The sequence below is a fragment of the Sarcophilus harrisii genome, chromosome 4 (assembly GCF_902635505.1).
Source record: "Sarcophilus harrisii chromosome 4, mSarHar1.11, whole genome shotgun sequence".
Taxonomy (NCBI): Eukaryota; Metazoa; Chordata; class Mammalia; order Dasyuromorphia; family Dasyuridae; genus Sarcophilus; species Sarcophilus harrisii.
The window spans coordinates 180,745,394-180,762,410 of NC_045429.1; the positions used below are offsets into that span (position 1 = coordinate 180,745,394).

The following is a 17,017-nucleotide window of genomic DNA, read 5'->3' on the forward strand; positions in this document are numbered from 1 at the left end:
CGCATCGGTGTGTCCGTAAACGTTAAGCAGTTACATTAACACATATGAGCCACACACGAGAGAAGGCTCTCTGTGAATGCACGTGATACCTCAGCAAACAAGATGCCTTCCTAACATGAAGTGCTGCAAACGCGCCCCCGTCCTCCGCGTGGGCTGAGCCCTGCGGTGCTGCCCCCTTCTCCGGGCTGAGGACCACGAGCTCCTGCTTTTTCCATTCCGTGGACTCCACGGCGGTCCGGCAGAGCCTACGGACTGCCTTGCGCGAACACGTCTAAAATAAAACGCGCACGTGCATAGAAGAATCCAACTGTTCTGAAATACCCAAAAGAAATCCAGATCCGAGTTAGGAATCCTCTCCAAGTTTTTCTAGTCCTAGAAAGCCTTTCCTGAATCGTAAACCAGAGATAGAACGAGATTCACTGAAGCGCTTTGTTTATAGAGAAGGGGAGAAAATAGTGAAAATTAGAAGGGGGGGAAAGAGGAAAAAAAGAAGGGAGAGTATGCAGAGAAAAGCAAAAAGGACGGCATCGTCAGACTTTAGAAATCTTTCAAAATGTAAGGTGCGGATTATTAGTGATTTTAGACATTTTTTAGCACTCAGAAATATAGCCAAAGGTATCTGCATGCTGAAAGCCAGCCCAACGAGGGAAAATGTTGATTTTATTTATAGCCCTTTGCTGCTAATATGGGCTTAGGAAAGAAGGTGCTCATAATATATTTTGTGAGTTTTTACAACTTTTAATTTGTTGGCAGCTACTGATATAAAAAGTTAACAAAATGTGAACATTAGTTTTAGTTTATTTCATTCATAAAACACCTATTTTAAAAAATAATTCCTGACACAAATTATTCCAGCTCTCATTCAATTTAAAGTAAGATTATCTCATCCATAGTCTCCTGGAAGCACGGTGGGAAATGTCCTAGGTTTAAAGTTACAAGACCCTGGGTTCTAGTGCTGATGCTGGAAGGACTCTGGATACTTAACCTCTCAACAATGCTAAGATGATAAGTTTGCCATGAAGGTGCCAAACTAAAAGCCCCCACACACACACACATGTGGAATGCTCCGTATCAAGAAAATCATGGGTTTTCTTCTATATTCTCCATGAAATTAATGCAGTGAAAAAGTATAGACCTTAGAAGCCATCTTGTGAAACTGTAAGGAAACTGATGATTCTAGAGCTGTTGAGACTTGCCCGCGGTCACATAAGTATTAAATAACAAAACCAAGATTCAAAGTTGGCTCCTTTGTCTCCAAATTTATACTTTCATACGAAGCTTCCCACAGTAAGAAACTAGGCCATTCCTAAAACCCATTCTAACTTTGAAATCCTGGGGTATTTTCTTTGCAAAAATACTGTTTGAATTTAAATAGTTAATGTTCTTCATATTCACAAAGAATGATTTTGATAATCTTTGCAAGACTTTTTAGTTCAAAAGATCTGTCCTTTCATCTATATTTTTGCTTATCTCAGTCCTCACAGCCTAGAAAGCAAGTTAGGTTAGGTTCCATTGGGTGCTTAGTAAAGATTGTGTCACTCACAAAGGAATTTAACAGCCATGTATAGAAATGGACCAAAATGGTTTCCTCATGGTGTATGTTGATCAAAGTAATAAAACCAAATGGCTAGTGGTAGCTATATCCTGATGACAGACCCATGTCGTCCTTTGTGTTGACAAGCAGACTAATGAGAAAAACTAAGACTAATGTAGAAGCTTCCCTCTATCAGAAAGATACCCTGGATATTTACTAAACTAAAATGTCCCTCTGCAAACAAATTTTTTTCTTATTATAAATGTTTTAAGAATAAGTAAACAAATTTGTCAAAATATTGCAGTGACTCTAAGGGAAATTCTAAGATCATAAGATCTTATGTTAGAACTGGAAGAAATCTTAGAGATCATTTAAAGTAGGGAGTCTAATCTGGGGTCTGTGAACCCCTATGGATAGATATTGTGGTTGGGTGAACTTGAAAAAAATTACACTTTAATTTTCACTAACAGCTAACTGAAATTAGCATTTCCTTCAATTATTTAAAAATATTATTTTGAGAAGGGAATCCATAGACTTCACCAAAGTGCCAAAGACTGCTACACACATACACACACACACACACAGAAAATCCTTTATCTATAATCTTGATTCCTTCACTAGCCCCTTCACTTCTCACATGAGGAAACTGAGACCCAGATTTAAATGTTCTGCCCAAAGTCAGAGCTTAAATTCAAATCCTCTGATAAAGCCAAGTGTGGAGTACCATGCTTCCTCCCTACTGTTTTATAACTATAAAATTATAAGCTGGGTAAAAATGGAGTGAAATCCAACTCAAAGAATTTTGTAATCTTACCTTGGAAAACAGCCTGGTCTTTATGATAAAGGCCAACTTGATGGGGGAAAGTCTCTACAATCTAAAGAAGTCTCATTAAGTCATAAAACACCATTATTATGCTTATGTAGGGTGGGGAGTGGGGAAAGTTGGCTTCCTTTGAGTAATGTCAGAATAGCTCAAATTTAGTTCAGTCCATTTCCTTCATTACTTCTCAGCTGGTGTGTTGTAAGGCACATTTCCTGTGTCTCTTGAAGGATCACATTGATTATTATAGTGAGCTGGCATCCTCCTAAACCAGCTCCTTACTGGCCCAGATTTTCTATTCTTTTTCTTAATTATCATTTGTTGTTGAGTCATTTTCGGTGATGTCTGACTCTTCCGGGACCTCATTTGGGATTTTCTTGGCAAAGATCTTGGAGGGGTTTGCCATTTCCTTCTCCAGTAAACTGAGGCAAACAGGGTAAAGTGACTTACTCAAGGTCACACAGCTAGTAAGTTTCTGAGTTCATATTTGAACTCCAGTCTTCCTGAATGCAGGTCCTGTGCTCTATCTACTTCTCTATTTAGTTGCCCTAATTATTATAGGTTTAGGATTTCTAAGACCTAGCATTTCTTGAATTCTTAAGTAATACCACCCCTGTTTCCATTCAAAATTCGGAAAACAAGAGGTCAAAAATAAGGTTATTTGTGTATATGTATTATCTACCTCATTATACTAAAAGGTCCATTTTTGGTTGAGACCTTGACCTATTCTTTGTTGACTCTAAGTAATCTCTTCATTTAGCACAGTATTTTGAGCATTGTTGATTCTTGTGAAGTTTTTACTAGATGTAGGAAAAATTTAAAAAAAAAAAAGGACTCTTCTAATTTTTAGGGATATCATAACATTTTAACATTTCAAAACAGTCATCAGAACAAAGAATTTGTAAATACTTGTTATATTTTGGTGGCTTAAGAAGTTTTGCTACTCATCTGAAAGCTATATACTTGTGAGATTTGTTAGAATAAACTTATGGATATTGGGGAATGGGGGAGGAAGGGGTTCCTGAGGGGAAAAAAATAAATGAATATAATAGACTAGCAAAATTAATGATATTTCAGATTGTTAAGCAAACATTTTAATAGCTTTTTGTGTATTCCCCTATGGAGACTCAGTTAACCACAATAGACAAATTCAGCACGTCTGGGAAAAGATTATATTTATTGAATAACCCTAGTCTAACAATTGCTCATGTGAAACTGGATCTGCCTTCTACCCTTCATTCTCTTGGGAAGAGTCTGTTAAAACTTAGGGCAAGTACATAACTCTGTGTGTGTGTACCTTTTTTTTTTTTTTTTTTCAGAACAATTAGGCTTTAATCAAGTCTACTTCAATCACCCTTTATGAAATGCCTACTGAGTCCTCAGTATAGTCATTTGGCTTAGGTACTGAATTTACTAAGACTTGTTGAAGACCTTAGCTTAAAAAGGCCCAGGTCTTCCACTGCATCCAGGGCCATCTTCAGTCTCCACTGGACCCAGGTTACTCCAGAGGAAATAATGAGGCTGGTGACATTGCACAGCCCTCCCTCACTTAAATCCAATTCATTTTCATATCTTGGCATCTTCTCCCTGATGTTGTGGTGCTCTTCAAGAAAGGACAATTAATGATAACAAACCTATAAAAACAAAGCAGTTCCAACTTTAGAGATTTTATATTTTAGGGGGGAATAAAGCATGTAAATACAAATATATTTTGAGAAAAGAGAGAACACTGGCAACTATGAAGTCCTATCTACAAGAGGTTGCCAAGTAAGTTGAATTTTGAAGGAAACTACCTAGAGATTCTGAGAAGCAGGGGTGAAGAGAGTATGAATTCCAGACATAGGACATAAACGTGTGCAAAGGAATGAAGGTGGGAAATGTAATATACTGAGTTTGTCAAATTGCAGGTCAGTCAGTTTGGCACATAGAGTATTTAAAGGGGAATGATATAAAATAACTCTTGAAAGAAAACTGGAGCCACATTGTTAAAGACTTAAAATAACAGAGTTGATTTTTTTTATTCTAGGGGCCGTGGGCAGTAGGGGTATTAGGATTCTTACAAGGTGCTAAATCAATGGAATTAGAGACAATAATTACCTAATTTAGCATGGTTCGGTATGATTGATCTGATCCTACAAGGAGATGTTATGGGCCAGAACTTGAAACAAGTACTAAGTGGAATTGAGGAGACAGTGGTTAAATCTAGTTTAGGATTGATTTAATCGTACAACAAATAATGATTTCCTAGTGATATAAATGATTGGTATATACTCAGTGTGGGATATATAAGGAGGAGATCTCAGGGCCAGGAAAAACAAGCCTACTAGAGGACAAGCCCATTAAAAGGACAAACCCACTAGAAGCTCTCAGAGCCTCAACCAGGATTCAGTTAAGGAGATTCACAAACCAGAGAAGGCAGCTTAAACTCTCAGAACCAAGACTACAGAAGGCCTCTAAGAAAACTAGCCGAGCCCCAAGTGAAGGAGATAAGACTTTAAAGGAGACAATGAAGGATTTGGACTTTTACACCTGGCTGCATTTAAGGTGATTATTGAACTAAACTGAAACTAAGGCTGCCTCCAGAAGCCCCAAGAAACCTGCTCCCAGAAAATATTATAATTTAGAGAAGAACATTACAGTAGGGAGCCATTAAAAATTGTTGATCAGGGAATTGACATAGTCAAACTTCACTATTTTGACAGTTGTGTAAAAGCTGGATCAGAGAGGGGAGAGGCTGAAAGTTGTTTTCTAGTTAGGAAGCTATTACAAAAGTTTAGGTAAGAGATGGAGAGGGCCTGAATTAATGTGGTTATCATGTAAACAGAGAGGAGGCTGATGCCAAAAATGTGGGTTTGTAGAGTCAATAAGACTTTATCAGTGATTGGGATTAGGTATGAGGGGTGAAGGGAAGAAGGATAAAGATGACTAATTTTGTGGAAAAGTGTGACTAGATAATGAATGAGAATATGCAGAATGTTAGTATCCTCAATAGATAGAAGTTTGGGAGAGGAGGTAGGTTTGTAGGGAAAGGAATTAGTTGCAATTTGAACATTCTGTGTTTAAGATATCTAAGGGACCTCTAAGACGGAAATGTCAAATTGGTAGGTAGTGGTATAGGACCAAAACCTCAAAGGAGAGAGTAGTTAGAAGTAATGTCATCTGCATAGAGAAGCTAAGGAAATCACCTAGAAACTGTAAAGAAAGACTGGAAAAGGGCCTAGAGAGGAAACTTGAGGACAAACACCATAGTCCTGGGGCAACTTCCAGCAAAGGATCTGAGAAAGAGCTGGTCTGCTAGAAGTGGGAGGAGCATCTGGAGAAAAGAGGGACCCAGGGAGGGGATATGAATAATATCTAGTGATCTTGAGGGAGAAGGTGTGAATGGTGTCAAATTGAGCCAGAGCTCAGAAAAAGGGCTTCAGGTTGGGCAATTTAGAGATTGTGAACTTGGAGAGAGGGTTTTCATTTAAATAGTGAAATCTGAAGTTAGATTAAGCAGTTGAACAGAAGTAGAAGAAACAGTGAGTATGAATTTTTTATGAGTTTGAGTGTGAAAGGGAGAAAGACTGTGAGATTGTAGCTGAAGAAGTTGTGAGAATTAAGTGAAGGGAATTTTGGTGTTGCCTCTCCATCACTAACAAATGGAGAAAAGCAGTAATAGGGAGTAACATTTAGGCTGAGGTTCTCATTCCTTATGACTTCTTTTTTCTTATTAAAATAGTAGATGAGGTTCTCTAGTTAGAGGAAGAAGGATATTCACAATTAAATTCTTTCTTCTTTCTTTTTTAAAAGGAAAAAAAAAAAAAAAAAGGACATTGTGTAGCACTGTATCCCCTGGTAAAGATTAGGTGACATAAACTTGTAGTAGACCAGGGAGCATGGCATTGACATCTCCTTTAGAGATGTTCATTAGATTGTGACCTCCTGGAGAACAGGGATTGTTTTTGCCTTTGGGAGGAGGGGGGCGAGGTATACCTAGAGTTTAGCACACTGTTCATCACGTAGAAGGCACATAAATGTTCATTAACTGCTGAGTGTTAAGCACTATGCTGTAGATTTTTGAAGTTGGATGGTGGGGATGGATAGCCCAAGGTCTGGAATAGGCAGATGATTTGTGATAAGATGAGAAAGTAAAGATGGAAGAGCAGAAGGCAAAGGTGTATTTGAACTAAGACTGAAAAAAGAGGCAAAGAGAGAATAATTAGAGTTTTTTAGGAAGAATAAGTTTCATAGAATTGAGATACTGCGAAAGGAGTATGTGCGTACATGTGTGTGGACATATTATATATATATAATCTGTCCTTTGTTCTCAAAGAGGACCATGACATCAGGAAGGTAATGCCATGACATGCAAGTGAACTGGATTTAAGTGAAGGAGAGCTGCAGGGTCAGCCGTCACTTCTTCCCCCAGAGCCATCTGGGTCCAGTGGCCAGATACAGATCAGGATGACTAGAGGTGAGCCTGGATGCAATGGGAGACCTTGGCCTTTTTAAGCTAAAGTCTTCAATAGGTGTCAGTTTAACTGAAGCTGTACCCACTTAGTGATTAAGGCTAGGTTAGAAATCAAGGCAAAAAATGACCTCTTTCACCTTGTTCAAAAAAAAAATCTAAATATATAAGTCATTCTGGGAGGGGAAGATGCTATTGAAATGATTGCTATTTGCATTCACTCTGAGTCAGTAAGAACCCAAACAATGACCCCGTAGTGCTTGGTTTGGAATTTAATGTTGGCCATTTTATGAATCAGAGTGGTACATATGTGTGTGTGTGTGTGTGTGTGTGTATGTATATATATATATATATATATATATATATATATATATATAGTTTTCTTTTTGTACCATAATCTATATCTGTGTATATTTATGTATTTCTATATCCATATATGTACATATATGAATATAATGTCAAGGATTTTGAAATGTAGAATAGAAGCTCAAAACTTATGACTTCATTTTTCATAAAACAGTAGGTAATGTTCTCCATAGAGAGAAGAATAGTATAAGAAATAATAAGTATACATCTTTTATAAGATATATATCTTAGATTATATAGATCTATATAAGTATGTATGTGGAGAGAAAGAGGAAAAGACAGACAGCATATAGAGACTATAGTCAGAAAGAGAAATTTCAGGGTTTTGGACTATAGAGTTGAAATACTGAATGGTGATGATGAAATAAAAATATTACTATCTCTCTTTGGCATTGAAATGATATAAAAATACCAGTCATAAGAATTGAGATTTATGAATTTAGTCATAGTTGTTTAAGGAGACATCAACATATGTGCCAAAATGAGCATCATTTTTTAACAAGCACATTTTTTTTTAAACTCTTAAAGCTCAAATTAAATGACATTAAAGATCAACTAGTCTAAGCCTCTTATTTTAAGAGGAGGAAACTAAGGGACTGGAGATGGGATTTCTTTAAGGTTACAGAGCTAGTTAATGATTGTCAGGATTAGAACTCAGGTTTCTACTTCTAGTCCATTACATTTTACCATGAGAGTATTTTTTTGTAGTTGGAATAATTATCATTTTACCATTTAATTTTGTTAAATTACTCTTGTTTCTCTCTCTCCCTCTCTCTCTGTCTCTGTCTCTGTCATCTCTTTCTTTTTTATTTATTTTGTTATTATAACTTTTTATTGACAGATCTCTTTCCTTTTTAATACACACACACACACACACACGTTATGGAGAATGGTTCCTGTGAAAATACAGATAATGGATATAGGTCATTCTTGAAATTTAGGGTCAAAGGCTTTAAAAAAAAATTTCTTTTAAGGACAAACATATGCATGTATGTATGTATGCATGTATATACACAGATGATATTCTGTCTTAACTCTGTTTGTCTTGCTTGTTGGCCCCTCCAAGGGGAAAAGATCCAATTATCTCCTCCTTTCCCTCTGTTTCAGGTGTTCTTTACTCTCTCTCTCTAGTCATTTTTTTCTCTTCACATGACTGATGTTCTTAGGAAGTTAAATGATTTAGAAGTAAAACATTTAGTATGATTTTTTCATATTTAAAAAATTCTTGAGGAAAAAGAATATTTATTCAAAGGGCATAGCTAGAAGCCCTTAACAAATGCAATAGGTGAATTTGTAGGGTCTTAGATTGTTATTGCATTATGATATAGTGCAAAGAAAACCATCCTTGCAACCTGGGAAGGCCTACATTTAAGCCTGTTACATACTGTCTTTGTAACCAAGTTACAACTCAGTAACTGGGCAACTCAGTTAATTTCTTCCTGCTCTAGTCAGTTCTCTTAACACTGTAAATTGCAGAGAAACTACAAGCATGTATTGTAGATGGAATTTCCTTGTCTGGAGTTTTCCTATATTTAAAAAAAAATCACAAGTCCAAGCCCTATTTCATCCTTATGCAGATCTGGAAATCAACAAGTTACTCTCAGTCAAGTCAACAAATATTTATTAAACTTACTATGTGCCTGGGACTTTGCTCAGCTTTGGGGATGCAAAGAAAAGCCAAAACAGTCTCTGCCTTCATGGAATTAACATTATAATGGAGAAGACAACATGCAAAGAGCTATGCACTTACTCTAGGGTCACATAATTATTTGAAGGGACATTCAAGCAGTCTACAACTAGCTTGTCTATTAATAGCCTTATAATGTCATCTTGATTTTTTTTTTATCTTTCTAAGATTTTTGCATTAAGAACTGCAGGCTAAATGTCACATTTTGCTCTGTAATGAATTGTCTTTTCTTATTCAAACTTTCCTCCTATGCTTTGGGCTTCTCTACTTATAGTTGGTGGTAACTACAATAACAATATATTCCAATACAGAGAGACTTGGAAAGACTGATGCTGAGTGAAATGAGCAGAACCAGGAGATCATTATACACTTCAACAACAATACTGTATGAGGATGTATTCTGATGGAAGTGGATTTCTTCGACAAAGAGAAGATCTAACTCAGTTCCAATTGATCAGTGATGAACAGAATCAGCTACACCTAGAGAAGGAACACTGGGAAATGAGTGTAAATTGTTTGGATTTTTGTTTTTCTTCCCAGATTATTTTTACCTTCTGAATCCAATTCTTCCTGTGCAACAAGAGAACTGTTCGGTTCTGTCCACATATATTGTATCTAGGATATACTGTGACATATTTAACATGTAGAAGACTGCCTGCCATCTAGGGGAGAGGGTGGAAGGAGGGAGGGGAAAAGTCGAAACAGAAGTGAGTGCAAGGGATAATGTTGTAAAAAAATTACCCATGCATATGTTCTGTCAATAAAAAGTTATATGGGAAAAAAAAGAGAAAAATAACAATATATTCCCTCAGTTTTCAGAATGTCATCTTTGGACTGAAGGTATTTTTTTTTTTAAGTGGTCAGCATTGTTAACATGAATGTGGTCTATTGTGATATTGTCTTCTCTGATAGAGTAATGGACCTATCTACAAAATAAGTCATAAGAAAGATACTTTGAAACCCTCTACCCCTTTTCTCCCAAGCCTATGAAATGAATCACTTTGTTGATCTCTTATAGTAATTAGCATCCATCCCCATTGCTAGCCTGTATTTTTTATCTTCTTTCAATTTTATCTCCCCACATTGCTTTTAAATTCATTAACTAACCAGTACATGATTCTCAAGGAAAAGTCTGAGGTTATAAAATGATAAATAATGAAATCTAAGTAAGTCAAGGGTGGCTGCCAGATGAAAGCAACTAGAAGTCTTCCTATATGAAACTGGAAAATATATATTCGGTCAGTATAGTAACCTATAAGCAGACAAAAAATTTATAATTCACAGTGCTTGAAACATAGGAAGCACTTAATAAATGCTTATTGCTTTATATTTCATAATTTATAGAGAGGCAAATCTCCCCCAAACCAATGTACCATAATCATCAACATTTACTAGGCATCCAGTATAGTGATGAAGCTTTACACTTAAGGGAATATGTAGTCTGTGCTATATTATTGCCCTCTTAGAAGCTTCCTGTCATCTTTTCTCCAAAACCTTCTGACTAGCCTTCTCACTAATTTCAAGTTAATTGACTTGTGTTTTTTTGCAGTATGGTTTTTATTCATGATGGCCAAAAACAAATCTAGTACATGAGTTAGGACTGAATTAAAGAACACTGACTTCAGAGTTAGAAGACTTGAGTTTGAAATTTGTTTTTGCAGTTTACCATTTGTGTGACTTAATACAAATTACTTCATTTTCTTATTTTACTTTATTATCCCTGGTTTTCTTTAAGAATTAGCTTAAGTGGCTCTTTCTGCATGAATACATTCTTGGGTCCTGGGGGCTTCCAGTACCTATCTCTCCAAGGATAAGGTACATCTGCTTTATATGTATCATATAATATATGTACAAGTTGTCTAGAATGTAAGGCCCTTGAGGAAATTAACTATTTTGCCTTTATCTTTTTATCTTCAGTGTTCAATGCCATGTCTAGTATAAAGTAAGCACTCAATAGATGTTTAATGATTAATTGGACAAAATGTCCTCCCAACTCTGAAATCAACAATTTGTAAGAACCAGAGGTTTTAACCTGAGGTCGATGGGCCTGGAGATTTCACAGGATCCATACATGTGGATGGGGGGAAAATGATAATTTAATTTTCACTATCCTGTAGATCAAACTGAACATTTCCTTCAATTGTTGGGAAACATTATTCTGAAAAACAGACCATAGACATCACCAGATTACAAAAGGGGCCCATGACCCACACACAAAATAAAAGAATGCCTGCTAGAAACTGTATAACTTGGGGTAAGTCATTTCATATGTGAAATGAGTTAGGCTCTCATTTCTAAGACCCTTTTCTAGCTCAAAGTCTTAAGAACTTGAAATAGTAATTTCTCTTTTTTTATTATAGCTTTTTATTTACAAGATATATGCATGGGTAATTTTTCAGTATTGACAATTGCAAAACCTTTTGTTCCAATTTTTCCCCTCCTTTCCCCTCCCCCCTCCCCCAGATGGCAGGTAGATCAATACATATTAAATATGTTTAAGTATATGTTAAATACAATATATGTATACATATCGATACAGTTATTTTGCTGTGAAGGAAATCAAAAATGTAAGTGGATAAAAACAGAGGGATTGGAAATGCTATGTAGTGGTTCACACTTAATTCCCAGAGTTCTTTCGTGTAGCTGGTTCTATTCATTATTGAACAAATGGGACTGATTTGGTTCATCTCATTGCTGAGGATGGCCACGTCCATCAGAATTGATCATCATATAGTATTGTTGTTGAAGTATATAATGATCTCCTGGTCCTGCTCATTTCACTCAGCATCAGTTCGTGTAAGTCTCTCCAGGCCTTTCTGAAATCATCCTGCTGGTCATTTCTTACAGAACAATAATATTGCATAATATTCATACCACAATTTACCTAACCATTCTCCAATTGATGGGCATCCATTCAGTTTCTATTTTCTGGCCACTACAAACAGGGTTGCCACAAACATTTTGGCACATACAGGTCCCTTTCCCTTCTTTATAATCTCTTTGGGATATAAGCCCAATAGTAACACTGCTGGATCAAAGGGTATGCATAGTTTGATAACTTTTTGAGCATAGTTCCAAATCGCTCTCCAGAATGGCTGGATGTATTCACAACTCCACCAACAATGTATTAATGTTCCTGTTTTCCCCACATCCCCTCCAACATTCCACATTATTTTTTTCCTGTCATTCTAGCCAATCTGACAGATGTGTTGTGGATCTCAGAGTTGTCTTAATTTGCATTTCTCTAATTAATAATGACTTGGAGCATCTTTTCATATGGCTAGAAATAGTTCCAATTTCTTCATCTGAACATTGTTCATATCCTTTGACCATTTATCAATTGGAGAATGGCTTGATTTCTTATAAATTAGAGTCAATTCTCTATATATTTTGGAAATGAGGCCTTTATCAGAACCTTTGACTGTAAAAATGTTTTCCCAGTTTATTGAAACACTAATTTCTTTTTGTGGATTTTTGTGAGTTTATTATCATGTTGTTTAATATTCCATTAATAGGTGTACTAGTTGGGACTAGGAGTCAAAATGGCTAATCATTATGTAGCATTTTTAGTTTAATATAATAGACACCCTTGAGAGGAAGCTCTTGCCCATTGGGCTGACAACTGAAAATTCAAGAGAGAAAATACAGCAAGCCATTAGAGACTTAACATCATGCAGGATGAAAACAAATATAATATCCTTTGGAAAGCTTGAAGTCTTAAATAAATGCTAGTCATATCTTCCCCATTAAACTGAGAGCAGGATTTGTTTTTGCCTGCTCTTTGGAGCGTCAGTGCTCGGGAAATAGATAGAGTGCCAGGCCAGGCCTGGAGTCAGGAAGTCTCATCTTCCTATAGTCAAATTCTGCCTCAGATGTTTCCTAATTGTGTGACCTGGGAACTCATTTATTCCTGTGTGCCTCGGTTTCCTCATCTGTAAAATGAGCAGGAGAAGGAAATGGCAACTACTCCAGTATCTTTGCCAAGAAAACCTCAGATGGGGTCACAAAGAGTGACTGAAACAACAAAAGTATCCCCAGCTCTAGCACAGTGTTTGGCATGTAGTAGGTGATTAATAAATTCTTGTTGCCTTCACTTGGAGGATTTATTAGAACACAAAATATGAGATGAATTCTACTCCAATTATGATGAAAGAAAAAAACTTTCCGGAACTAAAATGACATCTGCTTCTTGCTTGGTATCAGGTCTTTGGAACAAGACAAAACTTCCATCGCAGGTTAAACTTAACACTTCCAACCCATGGCTATGCAGCTAACTCAAGCCTTGCCTGATACTCCCTTCTTCAGGTTTCTCTCCCCTCTGGTTAGAGGGTGGAATATCAAACTCCTCCCAAAGCCTGCCTTTGTGGAGGACAGAAACTAGATTTTTGGGCTCATTTCACTCATCTGCTACCCTTCCTTGGTTTCAATTCCATAAAACAAGATACCTCCTGGGTACTCCAGGTCTCTCACCCTTATCCCACCCCACTTTCCTGCCTCCTTTTGTTTGTTGTCTCCTCCCATTAGATTGTCAGTTCTTTGAGTGGAGGAACTATCTTTTTATTAATTTATCCCCAGGGCTTTGGCACATAGTAGGCATTTAATGTTTATTGGATTGAACTGACATGAAACCAGGAAATAAAATCTTAATTCCTGGCAATCTCAGGTATTTTAAATTTTGCCTCCTGAACTGTGATATGGTCTTTATGTTGTGTGACATTTTCTCACCTCTGTTCTCTCTTTATTCTAATCCATCTTTTATAATGCTGCCAAAATAATCTTTCCTTTGTATAGATCTAGTCGTATCACTTTACTCATAAATCTTCAATGGTTTACCTGACGATTTCCAAAGAAAGTTCGTTCACTTTGTTTGGCATTCAGATCCTTCTAAAACCTGGTATCACCCTAACTATTTTAGCCTTATAAATAATATGTACTGTACTATATACATAATAAGTAAAATGGATCTAGTCTTTGTTCCCCAAATACAACATGCACACATGTTCACGGTATGTCTTGTTTGAAATTCCTTCTTTCCCTTACTGATGAATCTCTATTCATTCTTTAAAATCCAATCAAATACCACCTCTTTGAAGCCTTCCCTGATCGCTCATGTAGATAATCAACAAGCATTTAATACCTGTACTGTGTCAGGCACTATGCTAGTGTCTGAGAATATAAAGACAAACATGAAAGCGGCTTGTATTGAAGGAGCTTCTTGTATATCTGAGCCAACATGAACATATGTAAGTGGCAAATGTTTACTCATGCTCTCAAATGTATTTATACAATGTTCTGTATTATGGAGATCTCTATATGTTATCCCTAATTTGACTATAAGCCTTATTAGGGCAAGAATCATATCTAAGTTCTATATCACTTAGTACCTAACACAGTGCTCTGCATATAATATTTATGATTTTTGAATAAATGTTCTCTTTTATAGATAAGTTGCTAATATCTAAGAATATTTTTTAAAATAAGATAGGTTTTTTTTTTGTCCCCCTGTACTTTGTTGCTTATAGATTTTCTGAACTTAATGTGGTTGACAATATAAAAACAAATTTAACAATAAATATATTAGGAGTAATGATAACCTTTATAATTTTAAAAAACACCTTCACATTATCCTATTTAATCTTCATAATGAGCTAACAATTATTATTAATATTTGTATATGCCATTAAATTTTGCAAAGGTCTTTAGAGATTTCCCCATCACATTGGATTTTCATAATAACCTTGTGAAATGGAAGATATATTTTTTTCTATTGTATCTCTCTTTTCCAGATGAGAAAGTAGAGACTGAACACCACTAAGTGATTTGTTTAGAGTGACATAGCTAGTAAGCATATAAAGCAAATTAGCTGGCTAGACAGTATAGTGGGTAGAGAGCCTGGCCTGAAATCAGGAAGATCTGAAATAACATCTGGCCTCAGATATTTAGTAGCTGTGTGACCCTGGGATAAGTCACCTAACTTGTTTGCCTAAGTTTTCTTACCTGTAAAATTTGGATAATAATAGCACCTACTTGGGGTATTGTGAGGATCAAATGAAATATTAATTATAAGGGGCTAAGCACAGTGTATGGCACATAGTAAATTCTCCATAAAAGTAATTATTATGATTATTAATTCAGGGCTTTCTGACTAAGTGGTAGGACTTTGTCCACTGTACCACCTAACTGTCTCTAAGACATTAGCATCCCCGTTTTAGAGATGATGAAACTGAGGCTCAGAGATCTTAAGTGATTTGCCCAAACAAACTCACTAGAATTAGGTAGAATAAGAAATAGAGTACAGGTTTTTGGAAACCTGGTCTAATTATTACTTTTACTACATTATACGGCTATAGATTGAATTTAAAATAACCTTAATCTTTGGGAAAATAGCTCACTATCATAACCTGGGAAAATGAAAAATTAAGAAAATTTATAGAGATGCATCTAGCAATGAATCCTCTGGAAATGAATCCTTTTTTTAAAATTAGGCTTGGGCATAGAGGGAATAGAAGATAGACTTCTAAGAGCAGGAATAAGGAGAAAATTTGGGTGCTAAAATGGATTGATATACTACCCTGTATTATTTCTACCTCTGTTAGCAATGTTTTTTTACAATTTAATTTGCCTTTGAAGTGTATCTTCTTTATTAATAAAGTTATTTTTGCTATATTTAGATATTGGCTGTTTACTAATGTCTAATGAGACAACTTTAGAACAAGGAAGGCTTGAGTGCAGTTCTGAATGTGTGATCCTGGGTAGATCACTTAGTATCTCATTGTTGTAGGCTATTCTGAGACTACAGATTGCTGAGAAGATGCTAATTTGTGTTGATATAGGGAGTTTCCTAAATCAAAGAAATAAAAAATGCATTCCCTGTCCCCTCAATTAATCAAAAACATCTACAATGCGTCTGCTATGCAGACAATGCCCTGGCATGAAGGATATTAGTACAAAGAAATAGTCCCTTTGCCTAAAGGGCTTATTACATTCTGAGTATTGCAGATTATAAACTTATTAAGAGCAGAAACTATATGTAATCATTACTCTGTAACCCAAGCACAGTTTGCCTTTTGGGTACTCTATAAAATATAAAAACTGTTTTTATTAGTATTTCAAAATTTGAATATAATCCCAGTTAATGTTATAAAGTACCATTATACAGTCTTATAGATAAAAATCCTTAATCATTAATTTTCATTTTATCCATGTTCTCAAATTCTGCATGTTTTTCTTTCCAAATTAAGTCCCTCCCAAATGCCACGCCTTTCCTTTCAGTTTCTATCCTCTCCCATCTTGTTAGGATTTCACCATTTTCTCTTCAGCAATTTCCCTTCATGGAGCACACTGGTGGTGGTAAAGAAAGGACTGGATTCTTTAACAAGTCTCTGGCCTTTGGGCCCACTGCTTGCGTAAAACTACGCAACAAAACAGTTCTTTCATGCTGTAGCTGCTTTTCCAGCCTGTTACTATAGAGACGGCCAGCATTAGAAAGGAGTCACTCTTGGCAAAGAGGCAGGGCAAGTGGGATGCTTTAGGCCTTGTAAGATTAGGGACCTTAAAAAAGGGATTTGGGAGGGATCAAAAGCTAGAGATCGAAAGAATAGGAGTTTCTAGGAAGTCATGTCCAAAACAGACAAATGGCTAGTTGGTAGGCCTTTGTATTTCTAGAAGCTGTACATGGTATGGCTTTGGAACCAAATATGCATAAACTTCATCCTTAGGGAGCCTCTGGATGGCATACTGCAGGATCATAGCTTTAACCCTGCCTCGCTTTAACTCCAAACAAAGCTATTGTTCTTTGCTTATGGCTAACCCATTGGTATCTAAATTCTTTCTCCCTGTGTTTGTAAAGAATGTTTTCCCCAGCGTGATCCACTAGCTCTTGAAACTGTAACTCTGTGAACACATGAAGAATCTGCTGAAAAGTAAATTCCATATAGCATCTCATCACTGTTGTATCTGCACTCATCAGATCAGATTATAAAACCAGGTAGGCCATGAGTTAGCAGGAAATATAGTGCTACTATTAATAGCCCTTTTTGGATGGTTCTTCCCACTTTAAAATAAGCAACATTCTATTCAGTTTAGTAGTTTATTTCAGGTTTATGGGATTTTTCCTTATTTAAATCAAGAAAGACCCATAAGTAGTTCTGGGCTGCTTAG

At 36.2% G+C, this 17,017-nt stretch overlaps 1 protein-coding gene across 1 annotated transcript in view; it reads left to right on the forward strand.

Moving 5' to 3' along the window:
* Positions 1-17,017, forward strand: part of MCM9 (minichromosome maintenance 9 homologous recombination repair factor) — a 180,440-nt gene that overhangs the window by 75,929 nt on the left and 87,494 nt on the right. The gene's annotated exons all lie outside the window — the stretch shown is intronic.